Source organism: Notamacropus eugenii, chromosome 3 (assembly GCF_028372415.1).
Source record: "Notamacropus eugenii isolate mMacEug1 chromosome 3, mMacEug1.pri_v2, whole genome shotgun sequence".
Classification (NCBI taxonomy): Eukaryota; Metazoa; Chordata; class Mammalia; order Diprotodontia; family Macropodidae; genus Notamacropus; species Notamacropus eugenii.
Genome location: NC_092874.1, coordinates 212827276 through 212848637, shown reverse-complemented (window position 1 = coordinate 212848637; position 21362 = coordinate 212827276). Strand labels below are relative to the sequence as shown.

The window sequence follows — 21362 nt, the reverse complement described above, 5'->3', positions numbered from 1 at the left end:
TAAATATATATCCACATTAATCATGTTGTGAAAGAAGAATCAGAACAAAAGGGAAAAACCAAGAGAAAGTAAATAACAAACATAAAAAGTGAAAATAATATGCTTTGATGTGTATTCATACTCCGTAGTTCTTTCTCTGATTGTGAATAGTATTTTCCATTGTAAGTCTCTTGGAATTGTCTTAGATCATTGTATTGCTGAGAAGAGCCAAGTCTAGCAAAGTTGATCATCTTACAATGTTGCTGTTATGGTGTACATTTTTCTCCTGGATCTGCTCACTTCACTCAGCATCAGTTCATGTAAGTCTTTCCATGTTTTTCTGAAATCTGCCTGCTATTCATTTCTTTTTTGTTAAACTAATTAATTTATTTTTAGTTTTCAACACTTCCATATGATTTTAAGTTCTAAATTTTCTCCCTCTCTCTCCCCTCTCCTCTCCACAAGAAATACCACCACAAAAAAGTTCCTATAAATATTTTTGTACATGTGGATCCTTTTCCCCTCTTTATGATCTCTTTGGGATATAGACCTAGTAGTGGTATTGCTGGATCAAACAATATGTACAGTTTGATTACCTTTCAGGCATAGCTCCAAGTTGTTCTGTAGCATGGTTGGATCAGTTCACAACTCTACCAACAGTGCATTAGTATTCCAATTTCCCCATATCCTCTCCAACACACTTTCCTTTCATGTCATATTTTAAATCAATCTGATAGGGGTGAGTTGGTATTTCAGAGCTGTTTCAATTTGCATTTCTCTAATCAGTGAATTAGAGCATTTTTTTCATGTGAATTTACATAGCTTTAATTTCTTCATCTGAAAACTGCCTGATATCTTTTGACCATTTATCAATTGGGGAATGACTTGTGTTCTTATAAATCTGACTCAGTTCTCAATATATTTTAGAAATAAGGCCTTTATCAGGAACATTGACAGTAAAAATTGTTTCCCAGCTTTCCGCTTTCCTTCTAATCTTGGCTGCATTGGCTTTGTTTGCACAAAACTTTTTTATTTAATATAATCAAAATGATCCATTTCACAATTTTCTCTATCATTTGTTTGGTTATACATTCTTCCCTTCTCCATAGATATGACAGGTAAACTATTCCTTGCTCTCCTAATTTGCTTACACCCTTTATGTCTAAACCAGGCACCCATTTTGACCTTATATTGGTATAAGATGTAGGATGTAAGTCTATACCTAGTTTCTGTCATAATATTTTCCAGTTTTCCCAGAAGTTTCTTATAAAGTAGTGAGTTTTTATCCCAGAAACTGGAGTCTTTGTGTTTATCAGAGTTGATAACTATAGTCATTAACTACTGTGTCTTGTGTACTTAATCTCTTCCACACATCCATCACTCTGTTTCTTAGCCAATACCAAATAGTTTTAATGTTTATGACATTTTAGGTATTGTTTTAGATCTTGTACACCTATACCACCTTCTGCTGCATTTTTTTCATGAATTCCCTTTATATTCTTGACTTTTTGTTCTTCCAGATAAATTGTGCTGTTATTTTTTTTTTCTAACTCAATAAAATATTTTTGGTAGTTCGATTGATATGGCAGTGAATAAGTAAATTAATTTATACAGAATTGCTATTTTTATTATATTAGCTCACATGACCTATGAGCAACTGATATTTTCCTAATTATTTAGATCTGACTTTAATTGTGGGAATGGTTTTGTAATTGTGTTCATATAGTTCCTGAATTTGTCTTGGCAGATACACTCCCAAATATTTTGTCTTGTTTACTGTTATTTTAAATGGAATTTCTCTATTATCTCTTGCCACTTGGTTTTGTTAGTAGTGTACAGAAATGTCAGTGATTTCTGTCGGTTCATTTTATATCCTATAACTTCACTACAGTTGTTAATTATTTCAAATAGGTTTTTAGTTGATTTCTCTAGGATTCTCTAAGCATATCATCTGCAAAAAGGAACAGTTTTGCTTCCACATTGCCTATTCTAATTCCTCCAATATCTTTTCCTTCTCTTATTGTTAAAGCTAACATTTCAAGTACAATATTAAATAATAGAGGTAATAATAAGTATCTGTGCTTCACCCTGATCTTATTGGGAAAGCTTCTAGCTTATCCCCTTTACATATAATGCTCCCTGATGGTTGTAGATAGACACCTCTTCTCATTTTCTTTTTTTAAAAATTTATTTATTTTAAGTTTTCAACAGACACAACCACAAGATTTTGAGTTCCAAATTTTCTTCCCATCTCTCCCCTCAGCTCACCCCAAGAGAGCGTGCATTCTGATTACTACTTCCCTGAATCTGCCCTCCCTTCTATCACATCCCCTCCCTTCTCTTATCCCCACCCCTCTATTTTCTTGTAGAGCAAGATAGATTTCTATACCCCATTGTCTGTATATCTCGTTTCCCAGTTTCAAGTAAAAATAATTTTTAATATTCGTTTTTAAAACTTTGAGCTCCAACCACTCTCCCTTCTTCCTTCCCCACCCATCTCCATTGAGAAGTCAAGCAATTAAATATACGTTACACATGTGCAGTTATACAAAACACTTCACTAATTGTAATATTGTGAAAGACTAACTATATTTCCCTCAGTCCTATCTTGACCCCCATTTATTCTATTGTCTCTTTTGACCTTATCCTTCCTCAAAAGTGTTTACTTTGATTATTGCCTCCTTCTATTTGCCCTCCCTTCTATCATCCCCTCCACACCCTGCTTATCCCCTTCCTCTCTGCTTTCCTGTACTGTAAGATAGATTTTAATACCAAATTGAGTGTGCATGTTATTCCTTTCTTAAGTCAATTACAATGAGAGTAAGGTTCAGTCTTTCCCTCTCACCTCCCCCCTCTTCCCCTCTTTTGAAAAAGCTTTTTCTTGCTTCTTTTATGTGAGATAATTTACCCCATTCTATTTCTCCCTTTCTCCTCCCAATATGTTTTTCTCTCTTTAATTTTATTTTTTTTAGATATCATCCCTACCTATTCAATTTACCTTGTGTCCTCTGTCTATATGTTTATAATCCCTCCAACTACCCTAATAGTGAGAAAAGTCTCAAGAGTTACAAATATCATCTTTCCATGCAGGAATGTAAACAGTTCAACTTTAGAAATTTCCTTATGATATCTCTTTTCTGTTCACCTTTTCTTGCTTCTCTTGAATGTTGTGTTTGAAAGTCAAATTTTCTACTCAGCTCTGGTCTTTTCAACAAGAATGCTTGAAAAGTCCTCTATTTCACTGAGTGACCATTATTTCTCCTGAAGTATTATACTCAATTTTACTGGGTAAGTGATTCTTGGTTTTAATCCTACTTCCTTTGACTTCTGGAAAATCATATTCCAAGCCGTGCAGTCATGTAGAAATTGCTAGACATTTTGTTATCCTGACTCTATTTCCACAGTTCTTGAACTGTTTCTTTCTGACTGCTTGCAATAATTTCTCCTTAGCCTGGGAGCTCTGGAATTTGGCTACAATATTCCTAGGAGTTTTGCTTTGGGGATCTCTTTGAGGAAGTGATTGGTGGATTCTTTCAATATTTTACTCTCTGGATCTAGAATAAAATTAAGGCAATTTTCCTTGATAATTTGTTGAAAGATGATGTCTAGGCTTTTTTTTTTTGGTCATGACTTTTAGGTATTCCAGTAATTTTTAAATGGTACTTCCTGGATCTGTTTTCCAGGTCAGTTACTTTTCCAGTGAGATATTTTACATTGGCTGCTATTTTTCATTCCTTTGGCTTTGTTTTATAATTTCTTGATTTTTCATAAAGTCATTAGCTTCCATCTGCTCCATTCTAATCTTTAAGGAATTGTTTTCTTCATTGAGCTTTGGGACTTCCTTTTCCATCTGGCCAATTTTTCCTCTTAAGGTATTCTTCTTCTCACTGACTTTTTGCATCTCTTTTGGCATTTGCATTAGTCTATTTTTTAATGTGTTACGTTCTTCAGTATTTTTTGGGTCCCTTTTAGCAAGCAGCTGACTTGTTTTTCATAATTTTCTTGTATCACTCTCATTCCTCTTTCCAATTTTTGCTCTACTTCTCTTACTTGACTTTCAAAATCCTTTTTGATCTCTTCTTTGGCCTAAGACCAATTCATATTTTTCCTGGAGGCTTTGGATGTAGGAGCTTTGACTTTGTTGTCTTCTTCTGTTTGTTTACTTTGGTCTTCCTTGTCACCAAAGTAACATTCTATAGTCTGATTCTTTTTCTGTTTTTTCCTCATTTTCCCAGCCATTGACTTGACTTTTGAACTCTTTGTCAAGGTAGTTCTCTCATTCCAGTGGGGGTGGCAGGGTGTACTGTCAACTGCTTGATTCCCCCCAAAATCTATGGGCCTATAGCTCCAGCTCCAGCCACTGCCTCTGCTCCTGCTACTGTTGCTGCTGCTGTGTCAGATATGGGCTTCTCCACTCCCTCTGCCACCCTGGGGCTGGGACTAGGCCAGACCACTCTACTCTCTCACACTGGTGTGATAAGATTTTTCCACTGACCTTCCAATTTTTCCTTGGCATTTTGGGGTCATGAAGTCTGGAAACTGCCATAGGTGCCCAAGATTCAGTCCCCCCAACCAAGGCCTGCTCAGGTCCTGTCTGGCCCACACTGTATTATGCTTTTCTCCCAGCATGGTATGATAAACACTTTCCATTGACATTCCAGACTGTCTTGGGCTGGAGATTTGCTTCACTTTGTCATTCTGTGGGTTCTGCAGCTCCAGAACTTGTTTAGAGTCATTTTTTACAAGTATTTACTGGATTTGGGGTAGAGGGTTAGCACATCTGTGCCGTTACTCCACCATCTTGGTTCTGCCGCTGATACCCTTTATCATTTTTTGGAAAATTCCCTTTATTCCTATATTCTCTAGTATCTAGGAATGGGTGCTATATTTTGTCAGAAGCTTTTTCTGCATCTATTAAGATCATCATATACTTTCTGTTGATTTTTCTATTAATATGGTCAATTATGCTGATAATTTTCCTAATATTGAAACATTCTTCCATTCCTGGTATAAATCTCATCTGATCATAGTGTATACTCCTCATGATAAGTTGCTATAATCTCCTTCTTAATATTTTATTTCAAATGTGTACATCTATATTCATTAGCGAAATTGGTCTATAAGTTTCTTTCTCTGGTTTGGTTCTTCTTACTTTAAGCACCAGCACCATATTTTTGTCATAGAAAGCATTTGGGTACAACTCTTTATTTGCCTATTTTTCCAAATAGTTTATATAGTACTAGAATTAATTGTTCCTTAAATGTTTGATCAAATTCACTTCTAAATCTGTCTGACTCCGAAGATTTTTTCTTAGAGACTTCATTGATGACTTGTTCAATTTCTTTTTTTCTAAAATGGGGTTATTTGAGTATATTACTTCCTCTTCTGCTAATCTGGGCAATTTATATTTTTGTCAATAAGCATTTACTTCATTTAGATTGGTTGGCATACAGTTGGTCAAAATAGCTCCAAATGATTGTTTAAATTTGCTCGTCATCTCTGGTGAATTCACCCTTTTTAGTACTGGTAATTTGTTTTCTTTCTTTTTTAATCAAATTAACCAAAGGTTTATCTGTTTTACTGGTTTTCTCATAGAACTGACTCAGTTTTATTTATTGTTCAATATTTTTCTTACTTGCTATTCTGTTGATTTCTCCTTTGATTTTTCAGAATTTCTAAATTGGTGTTTAAGTGGGGATCTTCAATTTCTTCCTTTTCTCACTTTTTCTATTGTAAGCCCAATTTCTTGATTTCCTCTTTTTCTATTTTATTAAGGTAAGTATTTAGAGTTAATTAATTTTCCCTAAAAATTGCTTTAGATGCATCCTAGACATTTTGGTACACTGTCTCATTACTGTCATTCTCTTTGATGAAAATGCTGACTGTTTCTATGATTTGTTATTTGATCACTCCTTCTTTAGGATTAGGTTATTGAGTTTCCCATTATTTTTACTTTAGCTTTCCATGGTCATCTATTACATGTAATTTTTTTGTGCCATGATCTGAAAAGGATGCATTTAATGTTTTTCCTTTCTGCATTGGATTGTGAGGTTTTTCTGCCATCATACATGGCCAGTAGCTGCCATGTACTACCAAGAAAAATGTATATTCCTTTCTATTCCCATTCAGTTTTCTCTTGAGGACTACTATAATTTTTCTATGATTCTATTCATCTTCTTAACTTCTTTCTTGTTTATTTTCTGGTTAGATTTAACTAGTTCTACGAGGGAGATGATGAGGTGCTCCACTAGTATATTTTTGTTGTTTCTTTCTTTCTTTAACTCCCTTAACTCCTCCTCTAAGAATGTGAATGCTATACCATTTTGTGCATATATGTTTAGTATTGATATGGCTTAATTGTTTATGGTAATTTTTAGCAAAATGGAATTTCTTTATTTTTTTAAATTAGGTCTCTTTTTGCTTTTGCTTTGTCTGATATCAGAATTGCTACCCTTACTTTATTTACTTCAGCTGAAGCATGCTATATTCTGCTCCGTTCTTTTACTTTCACTCTATATGTATCTCTATGCTTCAAACATCTTTCTTGTAAACAACTTACTGTAGGATTATGGTTTATAATCCATTCTGTTATCTGCTTCTGTTTTATTGGGGAGTTCATTCCATTCATATTTACAGTTATGATTGCTATCTGTGTCTTTCCCTCTACCCTATTTCCCTCCCTGTTCATACTTTTCTCCCTCTGTTCACCCTTCCTCACCAGTATTTTTTTTCTGATCACTCCTTCCCTTAATCTGTACTCCCTTGTATCAGCTCCCTTTTCTTTTCTTTCCCCTTTTCCCTACTACTTCTGCTTGCCTTCTGTCCTTTCTTCCATCCACTCCCTCCTTTTTCTTTCCCCTTTCACCTCCCAAACATGTTTCTAAAGAATAAATGGGGGGTGGAGCCAAGAGGGTGGAGAAGAAACAGGGACCTGCCATAGCACTCCACCCAAAGCCATTAAAATATCTGTAAAAAATTGCTCTAAACAAATGTAAGAGCAGCAGAAGCCACAAAATGACAGAGTGAAACAGATTCCCAGCCCAAGCCAGCCTGGAAAGCAGACAGAAAGGGTTGGCAGTGCAAAAGCACTGGATGCAGAGCAGAGTGCAGCCTAGTATAGGCTGTGCTGCACAGACAGGACTGGAGCTGGCTTCTGGGTGATGAATCAAGGACAGCTCCTGAAATTTCAAGATTTTTAAATCCAACTATGCCAAAGACAGCTTAAAAGATCTGTGAGAAAGCTCTTTCACCTGGGTGAAGGGGGAGCATGGTTGTCTCCAGCTCCAACCCTTGCCCCACGGTGGTAGCAGTCTCTGCAGCAGCAGCTGCCACTTCTGGAGCTCTCAGCCTACAGGCTCTGGGGGAATCAAACAACTGATCTAGGTCTTAGACCTGAGTGGTGGTCCTGGTGTGAGGAAGAGTGCTGGCATGGCAGAGCTGGTGACAACTGTGAAGAAGAAATTCTACTTACAGTTCCAAGGAAGAAGAGAGTGCATTTGATTGCTCACAGACCACAGCACAAGCCAGGAGAGGAGTAAACACCTCTCACTTGACTATGCCACTTTGGAGCAATTGAAAACTTATAGATCCCTACAGAAATCTCGGAGAACAGCTGACAAAACCTCTGAAGCCTAGGGTAGTATACCCTTCACTTGACAAAACGAATTCAAAAGTCAAGTTATTGACTGGGAAAATGCCCAAGATTGGGAATATAGAAGTCTATTTTCTTGGTGAAAAGGTATTTTCTTCCATTCTTTTAGATGAGGAAGAGCAAAGCATGCAATCAGTGGAAGATCAAAGTATATCCAAAGCCTCAAGAAAATATGCAGTGGTCTCAGGACATGGAAGAGCTCTAAAAGGATTTTGAAAATCAAGTAAAAGACCTGGAGGAAAAATTGGGAAGAAAAATGAGAGTGATGAAAGAAAATCATGAAAAACGAGTCAACAGCTTGCTAAAGGAGAACCAAAAGTGCTGAATAAATTAACATCTTTAAAAATAGACTAACTCAAATGGCAAAAGAGCTCCCAAAAGCTAATGAGGAGAAGAATGCCTTAGAAAGCAGAGTGGGACAAATGGAAAAGGAGGTCAAAATGCTCACTGAAGAAAATAGTTCTTTAAAAGTTAGAATGGAGCAGATGGAAGCTAATTATTTTATGAGAAATCAAGATTATAAAACAAAACCAAAAGAATGAAAAAATAGAAGGCAATGTGAAATGTCCCAGTGGAAAAACAACTGAGCTGGAAAACAGATCCAGGAGAGGTAGCTTAAGCATTATTTGTCTACATGAAAATCACAATCATGAAAAGAGTCTAGACATCATCTTCCAAGAAATTATCAAGGAAAACTCCCCTGATATACTAGAACCAGAGTGTAAAGTGGAAATGGAAAGAATTTACCAATCACCTCCTAAGACAGACCCCAGGAGAAAAACTCCTATGAATGTTGTAGCTAAATTCCAGATTTCTCAGGTGGAGGAAAAGATATTACAAGCAGTCAGAAAGAAAAAAAAACAAACAAATGTTATGGAAATACAATCAGAATAATATAGCTAAAGATTTAACAGCTAAAGAGATTGAAGGGTTTGGAATATGATATTCCAGAGGTCAAAGAAGATAAGATTAAAACCAAGAATCACCCAGCAAAACTGAGTATAACACTTCAGGGGAAAAATGGATCTATGAAATAGAGGATTTCCCCACACTCTTTTTCAAAAGACTTGAGCTGAATAGAAAATTTGACTTTCCAATACAAGAATCAAGAGAAACATGAAAAGTTAAACAGGAAAGAGAAGCCATAAAGAACTTGTTAAATTCAACTGTTTATATTTCTACATGGAAAGATGATATTTGTGATTCATGACACCTTTTTTTAGTATTAGGGTAGTTAGAGGGAATATATATGTATATATATAGGTGTGTATGGGTATGTATGTATGTATATATTATATATGTTTAGGTATGTGTATGTGCATATGTATACACACACATATGCACACACACACATATATACATACATACATATACAAGCACACACACAGAGGGCACAGAGTGAACTGAATATGAAGGCAGATTACCTAAAAAAATAAAATTTACTATTGAGTGAATGTACTAGGAGTAAGAGAGAGGGAGAGTTAGCATATCACAAATAATCTCATATTATAGAGGCAAGAAAGAGCTTTTATAATGGAGGGGAAGACAGAGGAGATGAAAGGGAATAAGTGAGCCTTACTCTCATGGAATTTGGCTTAAGGAGGTAATAACACATTCAATTGGATATCAAAATCTATTTTACCCTGCAGGAAGTCAGGGGGAAGGGGTTAGGAGAAGGAAGATAATAAAAGGGACGGCAAATTTGGGAAAGGGATAATCAGAAGCAAACATTATTGTCAAGGACACAAATGGAAAAATAAAACTAAGGTATTAGAGAGAGGAATGCACTGGGGGAAGAGAAAGGGAAAGGAAGAATGGAGCAAATTATCTCATATAAAAGGTGCAAGAAAAAACTTTTACAGGAGATTATGGGTAATGGGGATAAGAGAGGAGAGCGATAAAAGGGAAGGCAGAACAGTGTGGGGGTAATGAGAAGCAAACACTTTTGACAAGGGACAGGGCCAAAGGAGAGAATAGAATAAACAGGGATGGGATCGATGGATGGAAATATTGTTAGTCTTTCACAACATGACTTACACAAGTGCTTTGCATTACTACACATGTATGACATGTCAAATTGCATGCATTTCCAATGAGGGTGGGTGGGTGGGGAGGAAAGAGAGAATTTGGAACTCAGAATTTTAAAAATGAATCTTAAAAATTGTTTTCATATGTAACTTGGAAATAAGATACACAGGTAACTGGATATAGAAATCTATCTTACCCTACAGGAAAATAGAAAAAAAGGGATAAGAGAAAGGGGTTGGGAGTGATCAAAATGAGGGAAGATTGGGTGAAGGGTAATCAGAAGCGAAACATTTTTGAGTAGGGACAGGCTGAAAAGAGTGAAATGATAAAGCAAATGGGGATAATGGGAATAGAATGGTGGAAAATACAGTTAACTGTATTTGCTAACTGTGGGGCAAAAAAAATTTAAAAGAAGTTTCTTTGATAAAGATTTCATTTGTTTTTTTCTTCCCTCCCCAAATTTATTAATTTGTTTTCAATTTTCAACAATCACTTCCATCAGTTCCAAATTTTCTTCCTCGCTACCTTCCCTCCCCAAGACATCATGCAGTGTTATATGGATTCTACACATATATTCCTATTAAAAACATTTTTCACATTAGTCATGTTGCATAGAAGAATTAAAACGAATGGGAGAAACCATGAGAAAAACAAAACAAAACATAACATAACATAACAAAAGAGAAAGTAGTCTGCTTCATTCTGCATTCTGACTCCATAGTTCTCTCTCTAGATATGAATGGCATTTTGGATCTTGAGTGTTTTGGAATGTTTTAGATCCTTGCATTGCTGTGAAGTGATACGTCTTTTAAAAACACTCCTCATGCACTGTGGCTGTTACAGTGTATAGTATTCTCCTGGCTCTCCTCACTTCACTCAGCATCAGTCAACACAAGTCTTTCCAGATTTTTCTGAAGTCCATCTGTTCATTAATACAATAGTCTTCCATTAAATTCATATTCCAGAACTTGTTCAGCCATTGTCCATTTAATGGACATTCCCTCAATTTCCAGTTCTTGGCCACCACAAAAAGAGCTGCTCTAAATATTTTTGTACATGTGGTTCCTTTCCCCACTTTTATGATCTCATTGGGACACAGTACTAGAAGCAATATTTCTGGGTCAAAGGGTGTGCATATTTTTATAGCCCTTTGGGCATAATTCCAAATTGCTCTCCAGAATGGTTGCATCAGCTCACAGCTCCACCAATAATGATTCAGTGTTCCAACTCTCCCACATCTTCTTGAAAATTTATCATTTTCATGTTTTGTCATGATAACCCATCTGATAGGTATGATGTGTTACCTCAGAGTTGTTTTGATTTGCATCTCTCCAATCAATAGTGATTTAGAGCATTTTTAAATGTTTATTTTTTTAGTTTTCAGCATTCATTTTCACGAAATTTTGAATTCCAAATTTTCTCCCTTTCTCTCCCTTCCCCCACCCCATAACATCTTGCATTCTGATTATCCCTCCCACCAATCTGCCCTTCCTTCTATCACACCCCTCCCTTCCCTTACCCTCACCTTCTCTCTATTCTTGTAGGGCAAGATAAATTTCTGTACCCCATTACCTGTAGTTATTATTTCCCAGTTGTATTCAAAAACAATTCTCAACATTCTTTCTTAAAACTTTGAGTTCCAATTTCTCTTTCTTCCTCCCTCCCCACCCATCCCCACTGAGAAGGCAAGCAATTCAAAGTAGGCTATAGATGTGTAGTTCTGCAAAAAGACTTCCATAATAATCATGTTATGTAAGACTAACTATATTTCTTTCCATCCTATCCTGCCCCCATTTATACTATTCTCTGTTTCAATCTTGTCCCTCCCCAAAAGTGTTTACTTTTAATTACTCCCTCCTTCTATTTGCCATTCCTTCTATCATCCCCCTACCCCACTTATCCCCTTCTCCTCTACTTTCTTGTAGTGTAAGATAGATTTTCATACCAAATTGGATGTTATTCCCTCCTTAAGTCAAATGTGAAGAGAGTAAGCTTCATTTTTCCCTCTCACCTCCTCCTTTTTCTCCTTCATTGAAAAAGCTTTTTCTTGACTCTTTTATGAGAGATAATTAGTCCCATTCCAATTCTCCTAATTTCTCCTTTCACCCCTTAATTTTATTTTTTTAGATATCATCCCTTCTTATTCAAGTCACCCTGTGATATCTGTATATATATATACATATATCTATGTATATGTATATGTATATATATATATACATATATATGTATATGTATATATGTGTATATATATGTATGTATGTATATGTAAATATGTGTGTGTATAATCCCTCCAACTACCCAAATACTGAGAAAAGTCTCAAGAGTTACAAATATTATCTTTGCATGTAAGATGTAAATAGTTCAACTTTAGAAAGTCCCTTATGATTTCTCTTTCCTCTTTATCTTTTCATGCTTCTCTTGATTCTTTTGTTTGAAAGTCAAATTTTCTATTCAGTTCTGGTCTTTTCATCAAGAATGTTTGAAAGTCTTCTATTTCATTGAATGACCGTTTTTGTCCCTGAAGTAGTATACTCAGTTTTGCTGTGTAGGTAATTCTTGCTTTTAACCCTAGTTCTTTTGACTTCTGGAATATCATATTCCAAGATCTTTGATCCCTTAATGTAGAAGCTACTAGATCTTGTATTGTATCCTGATTATATTTCCACAATACTCGAATTGTTTCTTTCTAACTGCTTGCAATATTTTCTCCTTGACCTAGGAACTCTGGGATTTGGATACAAATTTCCTAGGAGTTTCTCTTTTTGGATATCTTTCAGGAAGTGATTGGTAGATTCTTTTAACATTTATTTCACCCTCTGGTTCTAGAATATCAGGGAAGTTTTCCTTGATAATTTCATGAAAGATGATGTCTAGGCTCTTTTTTTGATCATGACTTTCAGGTAGTCACATAATTGTAAAATTGTCTCTCCTGGATCTATTTTCCAGGTCAGTTGTTTTTCCAATGAGATATTTCATATTATCTTCTTTTTTGTTTCATTCTTTTGGCTTTTTTTTGTAATTTCCTGGTTTCTCACAAAGCCATTAACTTCCATCTGTTCCATTCTAATTTTTAAAGAACCTTTTCTTCAGTGAGCTTTTGAACCTCCTTTTCCATTTGGCTAATTCTGCTTTTTAAGGCATTACTCTCCTTATTGACTTTTTGGACCTGTCTTTGCAATTGAGTTAGCCTATTTTTAAAGGTGTTATTTCCTTCAGCAGTTTTTTGGGTCTCTTTTAGTAAGCTGTTGACACGCTTTTCATGATTTTCTTGCATTTCTCTCATTTCTCTTCCCAATTTTTCCTCTACCTCTCTTACCTGATTTTCAAAATCCTCTTTGACCTCTTCAATGGCCTGAAACCCTTACATATTTATTTTGGAGGTTTTGGAAGCCTTGACTTCCTCTCATGGTATGCATTGTTCTTCCTCATCTGAAAGGATGCAAGAAAATACCTGTTCACCAAGAAAGTAACCTTCTATAGTCTTATTTTTTCTCTTTTTTTTGTGCATTTTCCCAGCCAATTACTTGACTTTTGTGTCCTTTGTCAAGAGGAGGGTATACTCTGGGCACCTGTAAGTTCTCAGTTCCTCCAAAGTGGCACAATCAAGGGAGAGGAGTTTATTTCTCTCCTGGCCTCTGCCAAGTCTGGGAGCAACCAAAAGTTTTTCTGCCCAGAATATTTGAGTAATAGAATTCCCTCTCTTCACAACCATCTCCAGCTCCACCATGCCAGCACTCTTCCTCACCCCAGAGCCATGCTCAGTGCTGAGATTCAGATCAGATTCAGGTCAGCTGCTCAATTCCCCCAGGGGCTTTAGGCAGAGGGCAGGGCTGACCCTCAGGGCTGAGATTCAAATCAGCTGCTCAATTTTCCCAGGGACTTTAGGCAGAGTGCTTCAAAAGTGGATGCTGCCACTGAGTCCAGACAGTGTCCCATTCCCCTGGGTGAAGGAGCTTTCTCACTGACCTTTGAATCTGTCTTTGGCATTTTGAGGTTCAGCAATCTAGGAACTGCTGCTGCTAGTGGCTCCGTGAAGCTTGTTCTAAGTCCTGTCACTGTCATGATGCATGGCTCACACTGGGCTGCACTCTGCTCCACTCCTGGTGCCATCGACCTTTCCTGTCAGCCTTCCAAGTTTTCTTTGGCTGAAAATCTCTTTTAATCTGTCATTTTATGCCTTCTGCTGCTCTAGAATTTGCTTAGAATCATTTTTTACAGTTATTTTATGGGCTATGTGGGGGGAGCTTCTACAGGTCTGTCTCTACTCTGCCATCTTGGCTATGTCCCTAGAGCATTTTTTACATGACTATAGATAGTTTTAATTTCTTCTTATGAGAATTGTCAATTCTTTGACCATTTATCAATTGAAGAATGACTTGCATTCTTGTAAATTTGACTCAGTTCTCTATATATTTAAGAAATATGGCCTTTATCACAGATTGTAGTTGTAAAAATTCTTTCCTAGTTTTCTGTTTCCCTCCTAATCTTGGTTGCATTGGCTTTATCTGTGAAAAAAATTTGAATTTAATGTAATCAAAATTATACATTTTGCATGTCATAATTTTCTCTACCTCTTGTTTGGCCATAAGTTCCTCCATTCTCCATAAACCTGGTGAATAAACTATTCCTTGCTCCCCTAGTTTATTTGCAGTATTATCCTTTATACCTAGATTGTGTCCCCATTTGGACTTTATTCTGATATATGGTGTCAGGCATTGGTCTATGCCCAGTTTCTGCTACACCATTTTCCAGTTTTCCCAACAGTTTTGGTCAGACAGTGAGTTTTTATCCCAGAAGCTGGGGTCCTTGTGCTTATCAAAAAATAGCCTGCTATATTCACTCATTACTGTATCTTGAGTACCTAACATGTTTCACTGATCTATCCCTCTATTTCTTGGCTGGTACCAAGTGGTTTTGATGATTGCTGCTTTATAATACAATTTAAGATCTGGTATGGCTAGGTAAAGGTCTCATTTCTCTAACATAAAGAGAACTGTGTCAAATTTATAAAAATAATTGTCATTCCCCAAATTATAAATGATCAAAAGACAGAATCAGTTTTCAGATGAAGTAATTAAAACTATCAATAGTCATATGAAAGAAATATTCTAACTCACTACTGAATGGAGAAATGCAAGTTAAAACAATTCTGAGGTACTATCTCATACATATTATATTTGATAATAGGGTAGAGATGGTATGACAGATGTTGGAGGGGATGTGTGAAAAATGAAACATTAATGCACTGTTGGTGAAGATGTGAACTGATTCTCCCATTCTATGGAGCAATGCAGTACTATGAATAATGTGCTATGAAACTATGCATATCCTTTGACCTAGAAATACCACCACCTGGTTTGTATCCTGACAGAAATAAGAAAGGAAAAGGACAAATATGTACAAAAATATTTATAGCACCTCATTTCTGCAGGTAAAGGATTAGAAACTGAGGGAATGCCCATCAATTGGGGAATTACTAAATAAGCTGTGGTATGTAATTATGATGGATTACTCTTGTACTGTAAGAAATTTTAAGCAGGATGCTCTCAGAAAAACTTGGAAAGACTTGTGTGGACTGATGCAAAGTGAAATGCACTGTGTACAGAGTAATAGCAGTATTATAAGATGATCAGTTGATGACTTAGCTATTCTCAGCAATACAATGATCCATGACAACTCTGAAAGACTTAGGATCAAAGATGCTATTGAGCCCCATAGCATCCCCATATTCATCTTTTAGGCATCTGAATACAGATTGAAGCAACTTTCAGGTTTTTTCCACTTCCCTTATTTTTCTAAAGTTTTTTTTTATTTATGTTTTCTTTCACAAGATGACTATTATTGATATGTTTTGCATAAACACATAAATAACCTAGGGAAAGAAAAGAAAATCAATTGAAAGAGAGAGAAAAATTGGAGATAGAAATGAAAAAGATCCAAAAAAATTAGGAAAAAACAAGTAAACACCTGGGTAAGAAAGACACAAAATACTGAAGTAAAAAGCACTGTAAAAAACAGACTAAGCCAAATAGTAAATGAGGTCCAAAAAGCCAATGGGAAGAATGCCTTATAAAGCAGAATTGAACATATTGAAAAGGAGGTTAAAAAGTTCACTGAAGAAAACAATCCCTTGAAAATTAGAATAGAGCAAATGGAAATTGAGTTTATGAAAAATCAAGAAATAATAAAACAAAACCAAAAGAATGAAAAAAGGGAAGAAAAAATGAAATATCTCATTTGGGAAAACAACTCACCTGAAAAATAGAACCAGATGAGATAATTTTAAAATTTTTGGACTGCCTGAATGACAAGATAAAAAAGAGCCTAGATATCATCTTTCAAGAAATTATCAAGGAAAACTCACCTGATATGCCAGAACCAGAGTGTAAAATGGAAATTGAAAGAATTCATTGAACATCTGAAAGAGTTACCAAAAGGAAAATTCCCACGAATATTATAACCAAATTCTAGAGTTCCCAGGTCAAGGAGAAAATATTGAAAGCAACCAGAAAGAAACAGTTCACTTATTATGAAACCACAGTCAGGATAACACCAGATTTAGCAGCTTCTACATTAAAGGATCAGAGGGTTGGGCATATTATATTCCAGAGGGCACAGGGGCTAGAGTGGCAATTAAGAGTCACCTCTCCAGCAAAACTGATTATAATCCTTCCAGGGAAAAAAATTGACATTCAATGAGATAGAGGACTTTCAAGCACTCTTGCTTTCAGTATAAGTAAATTTATTTCTATGGCAGAAGTGGTTGTCTCAACAATAGGAAAATAACACTATTTGCAGAGTCAGGAAGTACAAATACACTTAAACACATATAACCTATGGCATATGTCCTAGTTTTACACATCAGCAAGCCATTCTAGAATTCACAAGGAGCAAATACACAGCCAGTCAAGTTCTGTCAATGTGTGAGATGAATTAAGTGCTAAGCTTCAGTTCTATAAAACAGAAAATACAAAAAATCTAGTTGAAAAATGTTTCCATTTTCTCCCTCCCCCCTTTTCTTAAAGTGAATGTAGTGCTCATGAAAGGTGCTAAATTGATCAGTGGAAGACTTCAATTCCCACAACCAGCCAAGGAAGCAGTAGCTCTACACCCCAAACTACTAGCTGTGACTGGACCAGGGGTCATGACCTGAGCATGGAGGAAGCACCTCCAGTATTAGAGAAAGGGTTTTCACCAATTTAAATAAATCCTTAGTTTTGGTGACTAAATGCCAATGGAGCTGATGAAATTCCTTGGGATTGGGCATTGAGAAGAAATCCATTTTGTCTTAACAAGTATTATGCTCCTTCCCTCAACTCCTTTTTGGAAAAGCCTAAAAATTGCAGCAGGGTTTAAATTCATGTACAACTGCAAAATTTCTATCATGTTCACTCATTGTTCAAGTTTTTAGTTAATATAGAAGACAGATTTCTGTAAGACTCAAGATGAAAGGGGATTAATTCTTCATCTGTGTCCATACAGGTCTGACACTGACAAAAATATCCAAAATCATAGAAATAAGTTGAACAGTTTTTGAATATGATTCATTTTAGGTAAATCTCTAATGATTCCTGAACTGTGGAGTCTTAAATGGATGTTTGTGAACTGAAGTTGGGGGGCGGGGAAGAATTACTATCATCCAGTACACTATAAGACAACTGGCTACACATTTCTACATACATAAATATTTAATGTTTTGGTCATTTAAGTACCTCTACATAAACCAGTGTGGATTTATTTCAATTGTCTGTAATTTTAGGAGGAAAGCTAATATAATATTTAAATTACACAATTAGCCTAGAGACATGAAGGTGCTTATGAATCCTTGACAACATCCTAAGTAACATTACTGAATGGAATATTCATATTCCTATAGTGAAAAAGCTTTATCACATAAAATAAATAGTACTTAGCCACAATGAGTTATTGCCCACCACAATTTTTCTGCATTTTAAATACACTAACAAACTGACAGGAAAAACAGCTAAAAAATAAGGCAACAGTCTTGTTGCTATTTGATTTAGAGAAATCTTACCTATAAGTTATAAACCTTTACATGAAGATATCCATTAATTATGGAAACTTAGAAAATTCATTTCAAGTGTCCTTCCCTCTGAATACGAAGCTCTTCTTTTATTTGTAAGTGTTCTTTCTCAGTCTGAAGTTTCTCAGATTCAAACTTCAAAAACTGCAACCTGCAGAATGTTTTTTTTCAGCTTGGCTGAGATCATTTTCCAGAGCAGGTTTCTCCAAATGGACAATCTGTAGCCTGAGTTTTTCTCTTTCAATCTGCAGCTGCTTTTTCTCTACTTGGAGATTTTCATGCTCCATGTCTAAATGCCACAACTGTTCCTTCTCAATTTGCAGGTGCTCTTTTTCTATCTGTAGCCTTTCTGACTTGATATCTATCCCTTACTTTTCTATCTCAACCTTCCATTTCTCCAAGCTTATAAGTAATTGCAAATAATCATAGGCAGACTGAGACTGTACTGGGGAAAGAGTACCGAACTCTTTGATGAGGGGGAAATCGTCAAGTTCATTTTCCCTCTTGGAACCTGGCACCACAGAGGATAACATTTCTTCTTCCTCCTCCTCCATTTCAAACTCAAAATTCTATGAACCCTTCTCTTCCTCTTCCTCCTCCTCCTCTTCTTCCTCTTTGACTTCTGTAAAGGAGTCATCTATTTCCTTGAAATCAGCTTTATTTTTCCAGTCCAAATTTGACCCATTTGGAAACAAAATATTTTCGTCCAACTCTTCAGTGAGAGAGCCATTGAAATCTGACAACGAAAGGGGGAAGCCAGAGCCCACCAACTCTGTGCTTGCCTTCAACCATTTCCTTTCATAAGTGCTTGTCAGTTCAAGTATTGCCTTTTCACTTCAGTCCCAGTTCGTTGTTCTTCTTTCCCCACAGCATTCACACATCAGCAATCTCCTCTCAAGTCTTCTGTTTCATCTCATTGATTCTTGTACTGAGCTGCTTGGAAAATATTACTTCTTTCCTCTTTCCAATTTCTTTCAAAAAGGTTTGAGTTTCTTGAACACTAAAATTGTTTTCCCTTTTTCTTTTCAACTGTTTCATTTTCCCAACTTGAATACATTTCTTACCATCACAGCAATGTGAAAATACTGAATGATCTCTAGAAAGTGCTGGTACCAAAGACAATTCCTGTTGGCACTTTGTTTCTAAATTATAGCTCTCTACTCAGCTGGAAGCACAGGTTGGACCTGCAAGCCCCAATTGCACCTCCAGAATCCTTTCAAACACCCTTGATGCAAAGACCAGAGCTGAATAGAAAATTTAACTTTCAAATATAAGACTCAAGAGAAGCATAAAAATATAGACAGGAAAGGGAAATCATAAGGGGCTTAATGCATTTACATTCCTACATGGGAAGATAATATTTCTAACTTCTAAGACTCTTTTCATTGTTAGAGTAATTAGAATTTTTACACACACACATATATACAGAGATCGATAGACATTAATATCTACATATAGATATACGTGTTTATATATTATATATACATATATAAATGTATTTACTTGTAAAATATTTGTAGCAGCTCTTTTGTGGGGGTAAGAATTAGAAATTGAGGATATGCCCATCAATTGGTGAATGGCTGAAAAGTTGTGTGTATAATTATGATGGAATACTATTGTACTAAAAGAAATGATGAGAAGGATGTTTTCTGAAAAACCTGGAAAGACTTGGACATACACACATACATACACACATATGTTTATAATGTGTGTGTATATATACATATATATGTATATATATGTATATATATATATATATATATACAAACACACATATACACACACAGAGGGGGCACCAGTATGAGTTGAATATGAAGGGATGATATCTAAAAAATATAATTAAGGGGTAAGAGAGGAATGTACTTGGAGAAAGAAAGAGTCAGAATGGAGTAAATTATGTCACATTAAAGAGGCAAGAAAAAGCTTTTGTAGTGGAGAGGATGTGGAGGGAAGTGTGTGGGAGTGAGTGAAACTTATTCTCAAAGAAGGAACACATGCAACTGGGAATAGAAATCTGTTTTACTCTACATGAATCTAGAAAGTGAAGGGGATAAGAAAAGGTGTGGAGTGATAGAATGGAGGGCAAATTGGGGGAGGTGGTAGTTTGAAACAAAACACTTTTGATTAAGGATAAGATGAAAGCAAAGAGAGAATAAAACAAATGGGGGAGGAATAGGATGGAAGGAAATACTGTTAACAATGGTAATTATGAAAAAAATTTGAAGCAAGTTACTCTGATAAAGGCCTCATTTCTCAAAAATATAGAGAACCAAGTCAAATTTATGAAAATAAGAGCCTTTCCCTATTTGATAAATGATAAAAGATATGATTGATCTTCAGATGAAGTAGTAAAAGCTTTCTATAACATATTAAAACCACTCTAGCTTACTATTGATTGGAGAAAGGCAAATTAAAACAATTCTGAGGCACTCAGCAAAGGTAAATGACAAATGGTAGAGTGAATATGGGAAACATGAGATATTACTGCACTGCTGGTGGAGATGGGAACTGAATCAACCATTCTGTAGAGCAATTTGGAACTATATCCAAAGGGCTATAAAATCATGCCTGTCCTTTCATCTAGTAATAATACTACCAGGTCTGTCTGTCTGTATCCCCAAATAAATAAAAACAAAAAGGAAAAGGAACTATATATAAAAAATATTTAAAGTAGTTATTTATGGGGGTAAAAAAATTAGAAATTCAGGGGAGGCCCATTAATTGGGAAATAGCTGAATAAGTTACGGCTTGTGATTATGATGGAATACTATTGTACTATAAGAAATCATAGGGGTGGAGCCAAGATGATAGGATAGAAGGACAGACCTGCTGTAACTCTCTCCCCCATAGCCCATAAAATACCTGTAAAAAATTACTCTAAACAAATTCTAGAGCATCAGCAGCCACAAAACGACAGAGTCAAAGAGATTTCCAGCCCAAGATATCCTGGAAGGTTGACAGGAAAGGTCTATTGCACCAGGCTCAGAATGGTGCACAGCCCAGCTTTGGCTATATGGCACAGACAGGACTGGAGAAGGCTTCAGGGCACAGAATCATGGAGAGCAGCTGTGGTTCCCAGATTTATCAATCCACAAAGATAGCTTCAAAGTCAGTAAAAAAGATCTTTCACCTGGATGAGAAGGGAATGCAGTCTGGCCCTGACCCAAGGGTGGCAGAAGTCACTGGGGCAGCAGCATCCATTTTTGGAGCCCTCAGCCTAAAGACCCTAGGAGAATCCAGCAGCCAATGTGTATCTCAGCCCTAAGTGGCAGCCCTGGGGTGAGGAAGAGCTCTGGCCCAGTGGAGCTGGTGGAGGCTCTGGAGAGGAAATTCTACTTGCAGATCCTGGGCAGAAAAGCTTATGGTTGCTTCCAGACCAGAGTGCAGGCCAGGAGAGGAGTAAACTCATCTCTCCTGATTGTGATACCTTGGAGAAACTGAGAACTTATGGGTCCCTAGAGTATGCCCTCCACTTGACAAAGGACTCAAAAATCAAGTAAATGGCTGGGAAAATGCCCAAAAAAAGGAAAAAAATAAGACTATAGAAGGTTACTTTCTTGGTGAACAGGTATTTCTTCCATCCTTTCTGATGAGGAAGAGCAAAGCGTACCATCAGAGGAAGACATAAAAGGCACAGCTTCTGCATCCAAAACCTCTAAA

At 36.2% G+C, this 21362-nt stretch overlaps 1 protein-coding gene and 1 pseudogene across 2 annotated transcripts in view; one reads left to right on the top strand and one right to left on the bottom strand.

Moving 5' to 3' along the window:
- The window catches only part of SLC2A13 (solute carrier family 2 member 13), a 227900-nt gene that overhangs the window by 97135 nt on the left and 109403 nt on the right, over positions 1-21362 (top strand). The gene's annotated exons all lie outside the window — the stretch shown is intronic.
- Positions 17751-18740, bottom strand: LOC140533918 (myb/SANT-like DNA-binding domain-containing protein 4 pseudogene; annotated as a pseudogene).